At 38.3% G+C, this 20,243-nt stretch overlaps 2 protein-coding genes across 5 annotated transcripts in view; one reads left to right on the forward strand and one right to left on the reverse strand.

Annotated features, from left to right (window-relative positions):
* LOC124153880 (leucine-rich repeat-containing protein 15-like) overlaps window positions 1–20,243 on the reverse strand; it is a 299,604-nt gene that overhangs the window by 167,687 nt on the left and 111,674 nt on the right. The gene's annotated exons all lie outside the window — the stretch shown is intronic.
* Window positions 1–20,243, forward strand: part of LOC124153879 (sarcoplasmic reticulum histidine-rich calcium-binding protein-like) — a 267,667-nt gene that overhangs the window by 126,050 nt on the left and 121,374 nt on the right. The window contains exon 1 of one of the 3 annotated variants that reach the window (XM_046527263.1): window positions 4,635–4,656. The exons of the other annotated variants lie outside the window; for them this stretch is intronic. The gene's annotated coding sequence lies outside the window, so the exon portion shown is untranslated. Of the gene's footprint in view, window positions 1–4,634; window positions 4,657–20,243 lie in introns of those variants that run through there. 3 annotated transcript variants of the gene reach the window in all.

A 20,243-nucleotide genomic window follows, 5' to 3' on the forward strand; every position in this document is an offset into this window, starting at 1 on the left:
TGCTGACATCGAATGGAAAATTAAACGCGCTAGTACATATCCATATGATATCGTTTGCTCTCTTTACTTATTTCTATACCTAGCTCTGTTTTGAAAAATAAAATCACTTGTACCTCAAGGCTTCCAACCCCCTCGTACGTGTTCGTGCTATTAACGACCTGTTCGGCATATTTGCGGAATACTGAGCTGTATTTTAAACTAGTACACTTAGAAATATATTATGCGTAATAGTAAAATCGTATATCATGTGCTCAAAATATAAAATGGTGGTATTTTCTCCATAACAGCACAAAATCAAGTTGCAGGATATTTGTGACGAGTCAGAAGAAATAGACACGTATTACCGTATTCTCGAACAGATTTTATTAGCTATTAGTTAGGTATGAATGATTGGATATATTTGAGAAAATGAATACACATTTCGGAGTGAATACCGTGAGGGCGATTTTAGGCTTGGGCGTGAATGGCAAAATCATCGTCACCAGGAGTCTTCGCTATTTCCAGTGAATTTCGCATATGAATTCAGTAATATACGACGCAGAGAGGCAAAGGAGTCATTAACTTGGCAGCTGAATTACCATAGAGAGTGCAAGCCTCGTTGATTTGGCCGCGATGCGCGGGTGAAGGGGATGGCTATCATATGTAATGTCATGAAATATCATATCTGAGCGATTGGCGTAAGGCAGGAGACAAGCTGAGAATGTTACGGATGAATGTGATTTTGAAATGCTGGAAGTAAAAGTGATTAGAAATACATCGTTAGATTAAAATTAAGAAAAAATGAAAAAGATAGTGTAGTGAAGTGCTTCAACCGGTCCATTATTATATGGTGCGATGGTATATGCAATGGTTATTTTGGCAACATTCTATACCTCTTCCAGCCACAGAAAATCTTAGTAAACAGCTTTTCGCATTAAAAGAGCCTGTATAAGTCTTTTTTCAAAAGTTTTAAGATCTCGAGATCTTCATTTTGAGGTCACTTATCTGATGTAGAAGGTGAAAGTATATGTTTTAGCATGCGAAACATTGTTATTATAAATCATTCTTCCTGAACATTTGCTGTTTTTCGAAACTAATCGTGTTGCAGTGGAAAGCCATTCAGCGTAGAATGGCTGCAATTTAGATGTTACCCGATATCAGCACATATTCGTCACACTTGGATGAACAGCACTAGAGAAACTGTTTGTAAGGAAACCACAAATGAGTGGTAGACTTTGATTTAAGGCGCCATTACATTAATCCTTCGGTTTTTCCAGGAATGCTATTCACCAAGGCTCACTGTTTTTCAATTTTTGATTTCTACATCGATAATATCTATTCGAAAGTGATGCAGATATTGCATTCATGACTACGCCAATTTTATGTCGTCGTGGATGAATGTTTGCGTATTTATTTAATTCGTTTTCGAGTATGAAAGCAGATGTTTTAACTGCGCTTAAAACAACTAGATATCTCGGTGGCGGCGGGGTAAAGTCCTCGCATGCCAAATAAGAGGTCGCGGGTTCGAGTCCCGCCTGCGAAGGCTGCCCCTATTCTGAGCATGGTTGTTCGTAACGTGTAATTGTTAAATTTGTTAAACACCCCAATGTTATATGGCCAATATGTGCGATTTTCAGGGATATGGGAATAAATAAGTAAATAAACTGATAAATAATCAAATTCTAGTATTTATGTAGTCATACTGTTTTTCGTTTAATTATTTTTCATAATAGCAATAATGCAATAATAGCATAAGAGCAATAATGACTGTTAATTACGAAGATGTATTCGCCATATTTATGTCAATGCCGTGACATTAATCTCCCGAATTCTTCATGGGGTTGATGTCGAAATCTGAGAAATGAAAAAATGCATATCCCTGAGCGGAAATCTCATTAGTGGGAACTTTGTCTCGCTTAAGGATGCAGGTTACTTGCGGCATGCAAACTAATCCCATACAAAGCCATGGTAATCGCTTAATTAAGGGATTAAACGTGTTTGCCGAATGCCAGCTGGGCCCATTTGGCTAGCGTGCCTTCATCCCGTTTGGCCTAAAGCCTATTTTGCCCATTATAGTGGCGAGAGGATAACATGAACACCAATCGTGGGTCCTTGCTGGGTGCTTCCTATTTCAGCCGATCGCTTTTACCCCTCGTAAATAGCTTGATGACCAGAAGGCAATGCAGAAATCCTGCTTTCCATTATTTCTGTTCTAGGAATACAGCCCATTTACCTCGTCTTAATTTCATTTTAAGTTGAAGGAAAAGGAATGTAACGTTAATTGCTAAATACAGTGTGTCCAGCCAATCAAAGCAAAAAAATTCATGCGTGATCTCAGGTTTTCCAGGGAAATTTAACAAAAGTCTAGGTTAACATTACGTGATTACAGCGATTATATTTATGGCTTCTCAATTCATTATTATATGGGTTAGTTTTTACCGTTTTGATTTTATTGTTTAATATTTTTATCGTGTTTGCATTTTATATTGGTTGTTGTGTATTTTTCATATCGGTTTGCATTGTTGCTATGAAGTTTTTACGTTTAAAAATAGATAAACATTCATTCAGGCTAGAACGACAATAGAGTGGACATTGAATTGAATTCGTTGTGTTGTTTAACTCTTTTATTTTAATTAAATTATCAGAACACCCCTAAGAACGCTTATATTTATGTATTATTTACTATCATAATTTACAGACTTAATTATTATAGTATTCTACACACTTAGTAATAGAAATTTTAAACTCAATATACGGGTGTCTCACTCGGCACCTCAGGATATTCGTCATAATGTAAATAAAATGAAAGTTGCACTGGCAAAATTTTATGTGAAATGGCTTTGAAATAAAATATTTTGGAATTTCAGGTGGGAGCAAAAATTCATGCAAAATGCCAGGGACTAAAACTTGGCTCACAGTTCCCGATTGCCCCGGGTTTCCCGGTCACTAAACATACTGCATATAGTTTCACCTGAAGGCTAAAACTAACGGGTCAAGTAATTACTTATGCGTTTTAGGGCCAGGGATCGGCCGCATGATGCCCCGAACAATTTTATGCCGGCCAGACAACCAATGACAATCAATAATTTTATGTTTCCGGCAATACAATTACGTTTTTAGAGAGAACATTACTTATGCTCGATCGACTAACTGTAATTTTAAAGATATCTCGGCAATAGGTCAGTATTTGCAACCAATGTATCCTCGCCCATTCGAGAATGCAACCCGCAGCGAAATGAAAATAAAATTCGACCCGCCGACATAAGAAGGTTTCGGAACTCTGCTTTGGATCATTTGAAATCAGGGAATAAAAGTTCCAATTTTGCGTTTGGTTGCCTAATTTTGGATGTAAAATTCCAAATGAATGGAAAATATTTGGAATAATAATAATGGATTCAATATGTTTTATACTTGGAAAATGCCTTTTTGGCAATATCTACCTATTTGTGTCTAATTACAATGTCTTCCACCCTGAAACCATTACGATGTCATATTGACTATTGATTAAAAAATAATAAAAATAAATGAATACTTATCATCCTAATTACATCATTCTCTTTTTCTTCCTCACAATAAGAAAATATGCAATAAGAAAACATTTGCCGAGAAACAAACATTATTTAATGCTGATATTTTACATAATATTGTGCTTTTTCAAATGGAAATTGGTGCACAAGAAACACACTATAGTAGATACCTATCTCTTTTTCAATAGCAGCGTTTTCGTAATGTTGTAGAGAAAACTAGCCTTCTTTTTGAATATATAAAGGAATACAAATGAACGCCAAGGATCAAGGGATTTATTCCCGGACTGAAAGGGTTGAAACAAATTAGTTACTCTATATTTACCCCACAAATCATCTTCTCGTCATAACCATTGACTTAGTATTTCATCCCTAAATGTCTCGGGCATAAGATCTTAAATGCAAACAGAGCGTGATAATTTATCCACACTTACGATGGGCCTTAAGTTCACCTTAATAGCCCATGAGCTCAATGATGCATAGTGGCGGCGTAATAGCTTCGAACTTATTTTTATTAATCTACTTTTCTCTCCAAATACGGACTAAATAATAATTAGCCCCCACGTCACGTCGTTTTTTTCTTTCCAGCTGATTTTAACCGCTATTTTAGCGAGGAAGAGTATTTTTGTATATTTTCAAAATTTTCTTCTCTGAGTTTCCTTCCATAAACATTGGACTCTATTTGCTTACTATAAGGATTAGTCTCCCGTAGACGCGGCTTGGCTTCCGGGTTGTCCTCCGTGTCGGTTCATCTTCGTGAGGAAAGTTTCCCCGGCGTTGCAGCAGGCGTCTTCAAGTTTAAAGAGTTGGATGCAAGTTTTTTCCCGTCTTAAATATGCCTTTGTGTTGGAAAGATGCGTTCTGATCGGTCGGTTTGTCGTGTGAAGATGATTACTGCAACACTCCGCGGAAGCCTTCTTCAACATTTAGTCTTCTGATCGTGAATGATTACGAAATATTTTAGTACTCGTGTAGATAATTATAATACACAAAATTATTGATATTTCTATTGTTAATAAAGTTGTGAAAATATATTTTTAAAAATTAATGTTAATTTGTTTCTTTTCCAACTTTGCAGGTAAACCGCAAAACACTGCTTGGCCCTTTGTGAAGGATTTTCGTGCATGTTTTAACAATTTTTGCTGTTGTATAAGTAAGTCGAAATATCATTGTAATTACTGATACCTGTTATTATTACAATCTAGCTTCTGAGCATTAGTAGGGTTTATTTTATCCACCTGTGACATAACCTAAAGCATTTACTGAAGTTGGTTGCTCAAACCGTAAGCGTTTAGTGTAATTTCTAATTTTAAGGATTTCCCAATAGTAGTAATTTTTGCCACACCATTTTTTCTACTTCGACCTACCCCATCTGGTTAAACCCCAATCAATTTGTTTTGCTTTGATTTTTGTACTGATATAATGTATACCTATTCAAGAATTCAATTAAGGTGAAATGAGACAGGCTTTTTGGAAATTAAAAAAAATATAATTGTTGGCAATGCACTGAATTAAGCTTGTACTTATATTTTAGTATGTAGAACTATACTTGCGAAAAACGGTGCTGTGCCATTTATAGTGAAAAAAATTAGTTATTAATTAAATATTCAAGGCTATATACTTGATAGAAGATGGCCATCTAATGATAATACCCATTTATTTATGTGCTATTCCGTTCTTTATATCCGTATTGATGTTTTCGGGGACAACTGCATGAATGTCGAGGGTAAAAATAGCTACTTCTTTATTTTATATATTATAACTATATATTCATCAGACCAACTATGTATGCTTAACAATATTCTGGCAAATATCTAGTTTGACCTCTTCGAGACTGGAATTCGTAGTTTGTTTTCTATTGTTTCATATACCCTATTAATCAGATGGAAAAATATTGCGCTTTAGAAATTGAAACTTTCGCCTCTTAAATCGTTTTTTCCTTGTTCCTTATTCACATTTTAAACAGATTTACGAGTGATGCCACTTTTCAGATACATCTTACGTGGAATTCCAGATCTTCTACCGTAGAGTTGCACCTTGAAGATATTATCGCACAAAAAACTCGGGAGGTAGAGGATTATATATATCCTCTTTCCCCGGATGTGCCTTCGTAATCATCCGGTGGCCGCTTGCCGTCGTAGTTGAGAACTTTTTATTGGAATTTACCGTGCGTTTAATCGCCGGCTATTTGTGAAAATGTTACGACATTCAACTGTCTATTGTCATTGCCAACTGTTATTCTCTATATCATGTATTGTCAAGTCATGACCTAACTTCTTATAACTCACATACCTCCAGTTGTGACGCAAGTGGATTTTGTGCTGACGTCTTCCATAGCAGAGAGAGGTTTTGCTCTCTCGTGAACTTCCGAGACCAGTTGGCTCCCACAACCAGACTCCCCGAACGTAGAATAGGGTGGTTTCCTATTATCTTTTTATTGCCTAAATCGAAAGATTATTACTCCTGCAGTACGTATTTCACGCATTTAGATTTTTAAATTACGATATCTATTTTCCGCGATCAAATGAAAAGTGAACATTTTCAAGCGCGCGAAAACGCGACGGCTAAGTATGAATGCCGGGAAATCTATCCGTATGACGTATTTCTCGTTCCCGCTGCCGCCCTGTGAGGTGACCTTGAGGGAGGTTTGAGCGCTGATACGATGCAGGCTGCTAGCGGGTAGCTGAGTACCCTGCTAGCTGGTAGCGCTTGGCTTAAATAAGGATTATTAATACCTCATCAAACGAAGAAAACTTTCCGACCTTAGCCAGTTTTAATAGGTGATTATTAAGACATATTTCGCTGAGCGCTGCGCCTCATGCATGCATTGGTAATCTCAGACGATGTATAACTCCTATCTACTCGTATAGAAACTAGGTCCCTGAGACGTCACGTGGAGTGGCATCGCGTGGGCGCCAATCTGGCCCTTTTCAAATGAGGATAAAAATGGACCATTACCATTCGTCTAAACCGGTATTTCTAAAACGAAATAATTTGTATATTATGGATACACTAATGGTGGGTAACGAATCGCAATCAATGCTTTTGTTTTCTTTGATGAAGGAAACTACCTTATTCCGTAAAGGTACGGCTCAGCTCTATGTAAGGTTGTCGTTGTGGAGACGAGAGAAATGTATAGCGAAATTTTACTTATCTTGCATTATTGATTGAGAATCTATATTTCATCCGTATCATCTAAAGATGGAATCAGAAGTTTTATATTTATATTATCTTGGGGGTTCAGGTTTAGCCCGCCCCTCATCCCACCACTACGAAATGAGGACAATGTTAAGCGTTTTCACTGTATAACGTCCACCACTTAGAATTGTAGTGCTACCTAACCATTTTATCGTGATATCGTACTTACTAAATTATATTTTCTTTCAATTTCAGATATATATCAAACATCATAGTAAGGGTTAATTTAAAATTAGAGGGAAACATACATGATCTTAACCTCTTCCTGTTTCCCACAGACATTATCTGCATACGCTACTGACGTAAACTATACTAGCACGTTAAATTCCCTGTGATGTAATTATTTATGCATTATAAATGTTTTTAAAACTATTTTTATATATATTAAATTATTAGTATAAATTAATAAGTAGCCTCACGGGAAGACAAATAACTTCAGGATTACCAAAACTACTTTTCCTGTTGGTAGATTTTTTCAATAGATGCAGTAGAGCGCGCGAAAGCCAAGGAGAGCCTTGGAGACGTCAGCAGGGACTGAAAGCTGCGAGAATTAGTACGACGTGCAATGAGCAACATTGTTCCATGGAGATACAGTATTTGTATACATTGCGGAAGGTTTTCTATGTTTTGGGTAGCTGGCAATAGGGTAGTTTCCTTCATCAAAGGGAACGAAATGCATTGATTACTATTCGTTACCCACCATTAGGGTTGTCATAATACACAAATTATTTGGTTTTAGACATCCCAGTTTAAACGAATGGCAATGGTCAATTTTAACCTCATTTGAAAAAGGCCAGATTGGCGCCCATGCGATTCCACTCCACCTGACGTCACAGGGACCTAGTTTCTACACGAGAGGATAGGAGTTTTACATCGTCTGAGATTACTAATGCATGCATGAGTCACAGAGCTCAGGGAAACATCTCTTAATAATCACTTATTAAAATTGTCTAAGGTCGGAAAGTTTCCTTCGTTTGATAAGGTAGTAATAATCCATATTTAAGCCAAGAGCTACTTGCTAGCAGGGTACTCTGCTACCTGCTAGCATCCTGCGTCGTATCAGCGCTCAAAGCCTCGCCCCATGGTCACCTCACTTGCGGCAGCGGGAACCAGAACGACGTCACACGGAGATTTCCCGGCATTCATACTTAGCTGTCGCGTTTTCGCGCGCTTGAAAATTTTCACTTTTCGTTTAATCGCGAAAAATAGATATCTTCATTCAAAAATCTAAGAGCGTTAAATGCGTACTCCATGAGTAATAATCTTTCGATTGAGGAAATAAAAAAATAATAGGAAACCACCCTGTTTTCCATCCGCCTTGAGCTTTCTTTCGCATTCGAGCGTTGCCGCAAACGCGAGCGTTCTGGTGAAAATAGCTTCAACCAGGGATGACAATTGGAACTGCACGAAAGTCAAAACCAGTAAAATTACAATAGTTTCATTCCGGTGAGCGAAATGTAGAAGTTAAACCCGGGGAGCTAAACTCAGGGTCGAAACGAAATGGGAGTCAAAACTACTTCGGGTCGAAACTATATTAGAACTCGGGGACGAAACGAAACACAGATACCGTTTTACACCGGAGGAACCACGTGTTTCACCTTCGAAAAGTTAAGTTTCGACCCATACACCTAGTACGAAATATAGTTGAATGAAGTAGAGGTTCGGCCCACCGCCATTAGATGCATGGGGTACTCATATTTTTACCATTAACAGGAGAACGGTGAACGCACACTGGCCATTTGATTTTTAACCTCAATGCTTTAACCTCTCTACACGTATGTCAAACGCAATGGGTCGAAACTATTCCCTCTTATCCCGCTCCACTCAATCTATGGGATCGAAACCTAACAATGAGCAGCGGAGTATCGATTAATTCAGTTTCGTTCTCGGGAGTAAAGTTTCGTTCCGGGTCGAAACTAAACTCCTTGGTGATATTAATTTCATGCGGGGGCGAATCTAATCCGAGGCCTCGTGTTTTTGTTTCGCTCCGGATGGAAAGGAAACATTTTCGTTTCGTTTCCGTTGCCAGCCCTGGCTCCTGGCGGAAAATCGCAATAAATATTTAGTAATTCATCATGTTCCGTGGGAACAAGCCATTACCCTAACAGGAATGATCTCCGTGGCGCATATTTTTCTTTTTGAATGGGATATGGTAATTAGACGGTGACCAGTTAAGATGGGGAATGCTGTTGCCGATTGATTGAGTATGGTCGTCCTTCTTTCAATCAGTTTCACGTAATGAGCGCGTTTACCGATTTTAAATTGCAACCGTTTGTGATGGCGTCTGAAAAATAAAGAAAGCCTTGTTTTTTTTCGTTTTTTCGATCGGTCTCCTACTTTTGTGCATCTACCTGGTCCCGTGCAAGTCACCACCAGGGTGGGCGGTGCTGGGTTATTCCACACCAGGCATGCAGCAATAATTGTAGTCTTAATCAGAAACGCGCTCGCTTGTTGGGCACAGGTCAACGACAATTGGTCAGATCAGAAACTAGGAGACTGTTAAAGACACGAGCATGGTACCAAGCAAAATAAAAATATTAGTTATAGAAAGCGAAAAGTTAGCGCAGTAAGTGATTCATGCATGAGTTATAACATGACAATAAATTCATGAAAATAGCTAGTATTGACAATTATACTAAGTGATTAACCATACATGCACAGCTACTTTTCCCAAGTTCGAGTCAAACTATACTCTAGTAGATAATATTGTCCCTTGCTGTACGTGGAAAAAAACATCTAAAATCTATCGGTTCTGCAGTCTATTTGTTATAAAGAAATAGGAATTGCTTAACTCCGGCTTTCGTAATCGCTTACTACGTATAAACATAGGGCTCGAACGTGCGACTATACAAAATAAAACTACTAGTTAGTTGTGGAAAATGAAAAGCTGTACCAGAAAAATGCAATACTCTTACACTTTTAGTATGATTGGAAATGTATCTCGATTTTCATTCAGAATTTAGAAGTAAATATGGAGATTAGTTTAAAAATTGCCGCCACAATTCGATGACGGTGCTGCGATCATTAAAGGGAAGTAGAAAATCATGCAAAAAAATTTGTTTACATCTAAGGTTAATGAAATATAGTCGCGAAGTAAATTGTTGTTTTAATACATTATTACCTTTATATTGTAATATATCTCGTTTTATGCTTATGAGAAAATGACTCAAGGAGGGAGACATTTTAATTAACATCATTGGATTCCTGAATCCCCGAAGACGATGGGCTAGTTGCTTATCGAAACGTTGAAAGGAGACATGGAGGACCTGACCCGGTCTACAACCCGATTAATCTTTACCTTTACTTTCCACCAGGAAAGAAACAAACATTTTATCAGTGAGACATTTTTTTCATCTTCACTTTCTCTATCATCTACCGAATTCTTATCATAAATAGGGTAGTTTCCTTCGTCAAAGAAAACGAAAGGCATTGTTTGCGATTCGTTACCCACCATTACTGTATCCATAATATACTAATTATTTCGTTATAGAAATACCAGTTTAGACGAATGGCAATGGTCCATTTTTATCCTCATTTGAAAAGGGCCAGATTGGCGCCCATGCGATGCCACTCCACGTGACGTCACAGGGACCTAGTTTCTATACGAGAAGATAGGAGTTATACATCGTCTGAGAATACCAATGCATGCATGAGGCGCAGAACTCAGGGAAACATGTCTTAATAATCACCTATTAAAACTGGCTAAGGTCGGAAATTTTTCTTCGTTTGATAAGGTATTAATAATCCTTATTTAAGCTAAGCGCTACCAGCCAGCTGGGTACTCAGCTACCCGCTAGCAGCCTGCGTCGTATCAGCGCTAAGCCTCGCCTCAAGGTCACCTCACAGGGCGGCAGCGGGAACGAGAAATACGTCACACGGATAGATTTCCCGGCATTCATACTTACCCGTTTCGTTTTCGCGCGCTTGAAAATTTTCACTTTTCATTTAATCGCGAAAAATAGATTTCGTCATTTAAAAATCTAAAAGTGTGAAATACGTACTCCAGGAGTAATAATCTTTCGATTTAGGCAATAAAAAATAATAGGAAACCACCCTATTGCGATATCGTTCTGAGGTGACCCCCATTGTGAATAATTTTCAAGGTGCTTTTTTTGCGATGAAGATCCGCGAATATTTTTTCAGTTCGTGAAATGATACCCGAGCGCTAGGTACAGAACTAACGACAGGAATATAGTCTTATTAAATTTGAATAGGACTCGGTTTTTATTTTCCACTTCTCTTATGTAGGTACTCAGAAGAATTTACTTTGAAGTATAGCCCATCCACAGTGCTGAATTATATTCCGACTTCGAATAATTCTTGTCCTCTCAGAATCTCAGAAGATTATCAAGCAAGGAGTCTGACGCGCTACTGCAGAGACCTTCGCTGGAATTGAGCTCTGGGAACACCGAAAAAAACTTGTATCCCTAGCAATGACTGTGGAGGAAAGTGTTGCAAGTCTCCAGCGTAATGGTTTACTGCATCCTCAATCAATTGACGCCATGCGCTTGGGCGAGGTCTTTGATAGTAATAGTCGGCCATTTGCCATTAAGTTTCTTCCCAGTAATCAATGCATCGAGAGGAATACCATTGAGCGTGTCATGCGTCTTACGTATGAACGAGTAAATTGCCAAGTAAACCTTCCGCTTCATCGAATACGGCACTATTCCCGTTCTGCTTCGTGGAGCGTATTTGCGAAACATTCTAATCGAAGGAGATGGAGGAAATGGCATTCATTAATTTTTGTTGTTCAGTAAGTATAGAACTTTCCCTGTGACAAAACGTTCAGGGAATGCACTGATATATCCCTCAAATATTTAGGGTTCGGTTTTTAAAATCAGAGTTTATGTTTTGAAGTATCCGCATGTAGGTCATTGAGCTAGTTCAGGAAGTGTAGCTCTTTCCCTGGGATCCCAGGTTACAAAACTTTCAGGAAATGCACTAATATCTCTCTCAAATATTTAGGGATTCGGTTTTGAAAATCGAAGTTGATATTTCGGAGTATCCGGGTGTAGATAATTGATTATCATTAATACATTTAAAAACGAATAAGAGTAGCTATATAGTATGCTACAGAAGGGTTATAATCTTTTTCAAATGCTTTGATGAATCGGGGAGGGGCCTAGTATTTGTGGAAACGGTAGACTTTCTGGAAATTCTGAAATAGGTCACAATATTCCTCGCCTTTTCCATTTTGCTAATCGTGAGCCTAAATAACACCAAACTTGGGCTTGCGCTAGTTCGAGTATATTTTCTTGGAATTATTTAAGGTGAATTATCAGGTGGTACAGGGCTGCTGTAGTATGCTCGAACTTATGCAGTATTGGTAACATAGTTGGTACTCGTGATCTTATGATTGGTGCGGTCCTAATTTCTTTTCTAATTTCATTCCAATCCTTGGCCCCAGCAGGAGCCAATAGCCTATGCTAGTAGTTGCCGACCAATCTATTTTTTGCTCTTTGTAACTTTGGATTTTGATCGTCGATACTTTATATCCAAGTTTGCATTCCTTTAAACATAATGTAATCTTTTCCATTATACCATTTCGACAAAACTAAGAAAGCCAAAGGTGGAAGTACAATTATCGTGTGATCTGGGTTATGAAAGGCACGTGATGACTAATGAAAGTGTGCATTTTTATCCTAAGGTCTTGTGAATTGACGTAACGGTTGTAAGAGGAATGACGGAGGGCCACGAGTGAGAATTTTCGCAATTCTCTTTTTCCACTTCTTTTCTATTGCCTATTACCATCTCCCATTGATTTTTCCTCATCCTTGTATTCTACTTCGATGAATTTCGGAAATCTTTTAAATTCAAAATTGTATTTTCAATCTTTAATTTTAGCATTGTAACACATGGCAGACATAGCCAACTCTGAAATAAAGTTTTTTATTAAGATTTATTTGAATATGTTTCATAAGTAAGTCAGAATGTACATAAATTTGGCCAAACAATTGAGCCTGAATGCAAATATGAAGCAGTTTTTATCTTTCCAGCTGGAGCAGCTTGATTTCCTATCATGAGCTACATGGTAAAAAGTAAAAGCGATGATTTTGTTATTTTGTGGAGAATAATCTCAATTTTTTTATCAGAACTTACATTTAGAATTTGCTTCTCTAAGGAAGTGAGGCATGGACAATGACAGCAGCGGAGACATTAAAGTTATATAGCGAAGCTAATGTATTTGAGATGAAGATTTATATCCACTTACTATCATGTATTAATGAACTGGTGCAGTTTGATGCTAGGGGATATATTTCGGACCGGTGTACTTTCTTCTGCCGAACATAAAAATGAATCTATTTTTTGTACTCGTATTCAGGCCTTCGAAATATGGTGCTACAGAAGAATGATGAGTATCAAGTGGATCGACTGAGTTAGTAATGAGGAAGTCTTAAGAAGAGTAGGAGAGAAGAAAAGCCTCATGAAAACGTTAATCGGAAGTAAACAACCTTATGGGCCATGTCTTGAGACATGATGGCCTGATGGAGACGATCCTCAATGGACAAGTAGATCGTTTGAACGGAAAAGGAAGATATCGAAATAAATATATGGAACCGATGAAGAAGGACGTGAAAGAGAAGAAATACGTATGTGTGAAAAGATTAGCCAATAGGAGAATTGAGTGGAGAGTTGAGGCTTGATGATGATTTGTGGGAGGGTTGTAAACCTAGTTATAGTTACCGAGGGCGCTGACTCACATTTCAGCGAGAATCCCCATTAGAGGAGCTCCAGAGGATTTTTTTTACTCAATAGTGTGTCATGAGAGATTAGTAATGCTCCCCCGCAGCAGGCCTCGAACTAGGTTCTATTCGAACGTTCTCCACTCATAGACGGGAGAAGAGGATTTGAGGGCCTTGCCTTGGATGCTGTGAAGTGTAGGTACTGCCACCAATCTTTTCTGCCATTATTTGGTCAAGGCTGCGATTGATTAGTCCTTGAACTCATTATGTCGCTGTACCCTCGAGCGAAGCTAACGTATTTACGATGGAAATTTCTATCCACTTATCGTACTTTATTAGTGGGCTTGTGCAGTTTAATGCTTGAGGGTAAATTTCTAGCCGGCAATCTTTCTTCTACCGAAAGTCAATAAGCGTGAAAATGAATCCAGCTTTTCTACTCGTCGTCAGTATTTTGAAGACAGATGCCATTGAGTTTATGGATGAGTATATTTATATACCTGGAAGGTATTCATACATGGAAGGCATATGAACTGCCGAGGCACTACTGATGTGTTACTTTGTTTAATTTGATCTTTGTTCTAAAAAATTCTGGCAAATATCTGGAGGATAACACATCAATGAATTGGGTTTGATTTCTTACATCTCAGACCATGTGACATGGGAATATAGTTTATCACAGGACACATCAAATATAACCATTCAACGAGTTTTTCATTCCTACCAAGGGCTTCCACGCGCGTTGACTCTAATTCTTGAATGTTGTCTTAGAAATGGGTGAAAATCTTTCCTTTACGACATATAACTGAATTATGACACTCTAAGAACGATGATAGAAGAAAATTAATAAGGAAATATTTGGTAGATAGATCATGTGGTGATGAACATTTGAATAACTCTGAATTATTTAAATTCCTATCATTTTATCCGCAGTATTGATATTGCTATTTTGCTCCTTTTAAGTTGCTCATTAACATGGAAATTTAATGTGGCCTATGACACCGAACTTTATTTCTCTTTCCACCTGAAACTATAAAGCTTGGCCTGTATCAAACTGATATGAAATCTTCGCATAATACAGGGTTAATGTAAATGATGGACCCATTTTCAAAACCTCTTATTTATCCATGTACAAATCCAAAACGACCAAGCTTTACACTAATGAATAGAGGAAGTTTCAAAGTTTTTTTCATAACATATGATGTCAACTAATTTGATAATTTCAATAATTCATAATAATTAATGCATTCGTTTTTTTGAAAATAGTTCTATCATAGAGAATAGCGGTTCTCAACCTTTTTTCCTCCCGTACCCCTCTATATGAATGTAACTGATATTTTATCCCCAAAACTTTAACGTGCATATTTTTTTAAATAATTTAACTACGGGTAGGTGACAATTTTTGCAATAAATAATTGTTTAAATAGAAACTTTATTTTAAATACCCCATATAAAATGTATACATATTTTCTGGTTAAGAGATACATTGTTCCTGGCGTCAGCCATTACCGATTAATTTGGGCGTACCCCAACTGGTTCGTCACGCCTTCCCAAGGGGTACCTATGTGTGAAACTGGTTGGGAACCGCTGATTTAGAAAAACCCTTTACAGGCTCGGACCTAGAGCGGAGCAGATGGGGCACGTGTCTTGGGCGGCAGATTTCAAAATTAGAAAAAGTTTATTAAAAAGTATTTTAACATTGAATATTATTTTATAAATTATTAAAGAAAATGTTATCAAAACTTCTCAATAGCAAACATACGGTGTGTAATTTTAACAACTGCATCTAAAAAAATAGCTTGCAGATGTATTATGTTATATTTTTGTGGTAGAGAGGGAGGTGACGGGAGTAGGATGGGAAGCGGCAAACTGATATTTGCTCCCCCAGACAAAACCCCGGCCCTGACCCTGTGTATTGGACTATTACCTTTCGCATTTGGAACAACGAATGTAATCAAATGTGTGTTTTCACGCCTAAAACCTAACCTGTCCACGTGAACACGTCGAGATCACGCCGTAGTCGGCGGGAGTCGAAACTTCAACATTTCGGGCAAGTCGTGCTTTCCACCCCGCAACCGCACCGGGCCAAATCGATCGACCGAGTAATTGAATTTTAGCCGCCAAGATAAAATAGAGTTGAAAGGTCAAGGCCCCGCTCCGTGATTTCTTTGGGGACGGGATTTTTTAAAGGGTAAAATTGGACCGACTTCCCCGTTACCGCTCCCGCTATCGCTGGGCCGCGTGTCGTGGACTCGGCGGTCAGACGCATCACGTCCGCTCGCCGTGCGCGATTTCTTAAAGCTCCGCTTCGAAGTCCAACATTTTTGACCCGTGGATTTTGGAGGACAAAATTAGCAAGTAGTTCCTTGGAAGTGGTTCATCATCATCACTGGTCAACAATCCTCGGATAGGTTTGACGCAGCTCTCCACTTAGTTCTATCAGCTAATCTTTTCAAGCCTACGTATTTCTTCTCTTTCACATCCTTCTTTACTTGTTCCAGGTATTTTTTTCGAGGTCTTCCTTTTCCGTTTTTGCCTTCCACTTGTCCCTCGACGATTGTCTTCATCATGCCATCATGTCTCAAGATATGGCCTATAAGGTTGTTCCGTCTTCTTATTAAGGTTTTCATGAGGCTTCTCTTCTCTACTACTCTTTTAGGACTTCCTCGTTACTAACTCGGTCGATCCATTTGATTTCATCATTGTTCTGTAGCACCAGGTTTCTTTACTTCCATATTTAAGTTTCCCGCTGTAAGCACTTCTCTCTTTTGGTGGAATGCTCCCTTCGCCTGGGCTATTCTCCTGATAATTTCTTTCTTGCTTCTCCAGGCACTAGTAATCTCGCTTCCCAAATAACCAAATTCATCCACCTCTATCAGTTTTTGCTTCCCTGTTTTAATGTTAGTCTTGACTTATCCTCTTCTGCTGCATACTAATATCTTGATTTTCTCTTTGTCTATTTTTCAACTGACATTTACCCAATACCCTACCCATATTAACCAGAATATTTTTCTGATCCTTCTCTGTTTCTGCTATAACGGCTATGTCATCGGCAAATATTAGCATGCATATTATCAAAAGAAAAATATGTTTGCATTGGGCCTGCTGAGATACATTATTTTTACAACGCACTTCCGGCTGGTTTACAGAAATTTCGGGTTGAAATTTCGCACACTCAAATGAAAGACATACATTGAAACATGAAAATAACACTTCATTATTATCGAAGTATTCTATCGATTAATGTAGGTTTCCATGGAGTACTTAAGAAGACTTCCGGGAGCCTCTCTTTCCATTAAACACTTCCCTCTTCAATAGGGTGGTTTCCTTCATCAAAGAAAACGAAAGGCATTGATTGCGATTCGTTACCCACCATTAGTGTATTCATAATATACAAATTATTTTGTTTTAGAAATACCGGGTTAGACGAATGGCAATGGTCCATTTTTATCCTCATTTGAAAAGGCCCAGATTGGCGCCCATGCGATGCCACTCCACGTGACGTCACAGGGACATAGTTTCTATACGAGAAGATAGGAGTTATACGTCGTCTGAGGTTACCATTGCATGCATGAGGCGCAGAGCTCAGGGAAACATGTCTTAACAATCACTTATTAAAACTGGCTAAGGTCGGAAAGTTTTCCTCGTTTGATAAGTTATTAATAATCCTTATTTAAGCCAAGCGCTACCAGCCAGCAGGGTACTAGGCTAGCCGCTAGCAGCCTGCGTCGTATCAGCGCTAAGCCTCGCCTCAAGGTCACCTCGCAGGGCGGGAGGGGGAACCAGAAATACGTCACGCGGAGAGACTTCCCGACATTCATACTTAAGCGTCGCGTTTTCGCGCGCTTGAAAATTTTCACTTTTCATTTAGTCGCGAAAAATAGATATCGTCATTTAAAAATCTAAAAGCGTGAAATACGTACTCCAGGAGTAATAATCTTTCGATTTAGGCAATAAAAAAATAATAGGAAACCACCCTATTAACAATAAGGCCTACTCCCTTTTACTCTATCTAAAAATTCTATTCTTTTCCTTTTTCTTCCTCGTTTGCCTAGCATTCTACCCTCTAACACTATTTTCAACATCTCCTTACCGCTAAGTACTCGCTTCATCCATACCTAGAGTCTCCTCCGTATCTCACCCAAAAGCTGCCTCTCCTCACCCATCATTCCATCACTTAGTCGTTCTTCCTCCTCTCCGTCCACTTCACCTTCTCCATTCTTCGCCCAACCAAAATCTCGAATGCCACCAGTCTTCTCTCGTCTTCCTTCCTTAGTGTCTACTTTTCCGAACCGTAAAACGCTTCACTCCAGATCATAAGAGATAAAAAATTATTGTTAACAAGAGTTATTGAAATATTTTTGAGGAAATATTTAGGATTCGGCTTCGAGGTCGCTTTTTCTCTAATACATACATCTGGAATCATATCATCTTAAAATCCATTTTTATATCTAATTTTTATGATGTTTTATGATTCCAAAATAGTTTTTTGGCTGTAACTTCATAACATTCCAATTATTTGAACAATTGCATTGGTGCTATTATACCTTTAAAACACTTAGACCAAACTATTTTTTTAGGGTTCATGGCTGAGAGATTGTCACCCGCCACTGAGAATGACATGAAAGTGAGTTTTTGCTCTCATACTTTCTTTCGCCTCCTCGCAAGGAAAAGATGTCACATGCGCGAGGGGATGTCCCCAGATGAAGGCGCTAATTCGCCCCGGAGGCCAGCGTTCAATCGTGTCGCGTCCATGCAATGTCATCGCTTATCTCTTTGTCTGCGGATTTATGCATTCAGCCTTTTTCAATAAGCAGCGCTAATGAGCCGTGAATATAATTTCGATGCCTTTTTTCATCATAATTCATTATTATGTGCCTAATCACAAGAAGGAATTAATCTAATTTTATAGTCCGATAAATATGGAAAAGAGGCAATTATTTCCCTTTTAACGTAATTGTATTAAAGTCATTGGTGGAATGAAAAGTACGCACTAAATTTGAAACACTAAAGGTAGACTGAGTTGAATGTCTTTTTGTGGTTACCATTCATCAAATTTGCACCATGATCAGGTTTTTGTAGTGTCTTTTTCGGTAAGTATCATTAATAAAGTATACAACTTTACAACTGAATGAAACTAGATCAATTATAAAGAATAAAGATTTGAAACTCGTTAATGCTCGTTTTGATAGCCTCTTGACCCTCAACGGAGGTTCGTGGGGAAAGGAACTATGTTCCTTACTCTATTTTTGTTGAATGCACACAGTCATCACCTAATCTGGGTCGAACTCTACCCTCATCTATACAAAACAACCTTTGGCGTACAAAACCTAAGTGAGTGATTGAGCTTCTATTGAAACAATCTAAAGTAAAAGCTTTTAAAGGCGTGCAAACCTTATAATCCTTTGAGAAATGCATTTCCTGATTATTTTGACACATTGAATCCCCTCTAAGTGGTTCATTCTTACTTAAATACTGGAGAGGATAGTTGCGTAGCGCGCAGATATGAATAGAGATTTGGTTCGACAAAGAGCCCGCTGAAGCTCCTAGTAAGGTCTCCACTGCCAATGACGTAGGACTTGCCATCAGCCCGCCGCTTTGGCACTCGTCGTTTCGGGCGAAAGTTGCGCACCGGATTCGGTTGAGCAACGCTCCTCAGCAGCTGCCGGCGTAGTGCACTGCTCCAAGGTTAGTTTTTTCTCTTAATTTTTCCCCTTCAACCCCAGAGAGGAAGGGTTCGACATTTCCAGGTGACGCAAGCTAGAGAGGTGTGCTCCTTCGGCGCGGAAGATGTCGGCACGGTCTGTAAAAGAAAAGCGCGCGCGCGGTAGTTCACGCGTCACAAGGACAGCCGCGGGAACTGATTGGCTGCAACGAATACAAGTGTGGTGACACCTCCAGTCTCGCTGGAGTTTCCGCTTTTTTCCTCCATCTTCTCAAATCAGTCAAAATAACAGTTTTTTGTCCTTTTTGTGAATTTTTTCATGACATTTTGCAAATTACTAACAATGAGTCCTAAGAAGAGTAGGAGAGAAGAGAAGCCCTATGAAGACCTAAAGTTGAAGACGGAACAACCTTATTGACCATATCTTAAGACATGATGGCCTGATGATTTTTTGACAGTGATTTAAAAAAGGAAGCATTCTGTTAAAAATTAATGAAAAGAAGAAAGATACTAAAATTTTGTCGTTTCCTTTTGCAATCTTAATGATTTACAACTGAATGTTTCTTTTTATTACATTTTCGTAAAGAACATTGTTTCAATCACTTATTATACTTATTATGTAACACAATTATATACTCATGATTACTTATAAATAAACTGAAACGTCGGCAGAACTTTGATTTTAAGTTTAAGTTCAACACTCCAAGATTCAAATTTAATATTAAACTTCTGTGCCATAATTTAACCCATTTGATCTTCATCATAATTTTAGATGTTCGAGCTAATAGAAAACATATTTTATTTTGCAGATTGTGTGACACGCTGGTATTGTCTTTACAACATGATTGCGTTATTAACAATTAAAAACTGAGTTCTATATATACATAACTGCAAATTAAAGACTAAACATCGAATAGTTACACTAATAATGATTATATTCTGGGATTTTCTGTTTATAGCAAACTCGGCGTCGGCGCAGATGCATGGAATAGATTTCGGTGTCCGAGGCACACACCTTTAGATTAATCACCACAGGGGTAATTATGTAAAAATCGATTTCGATTAAAAATCTAAAACCGAGTTTTAAGAGCCCAAGATCGAGAAAATCGAGATAGAGCCATGATCTTCGAGTTTCGATCCAAACTCGATTTTTCCAATACGATCATTTCGTTGCATCTCTGCAGCGTCTCTGCTGGC

This window comes from Ischnura elegans, chromosome 2 (genome assembly GCF_921293095.1).
Source record: "Ischnura elegans chromosome 2, ioIscEleg1.1, whole genome shotgun sequence".
NCBI lineage: Eukaryota > Metazoa > Arthropoda > Insecta > Odonata > Coenagrionidae > Ischnura > Ischnura elegans.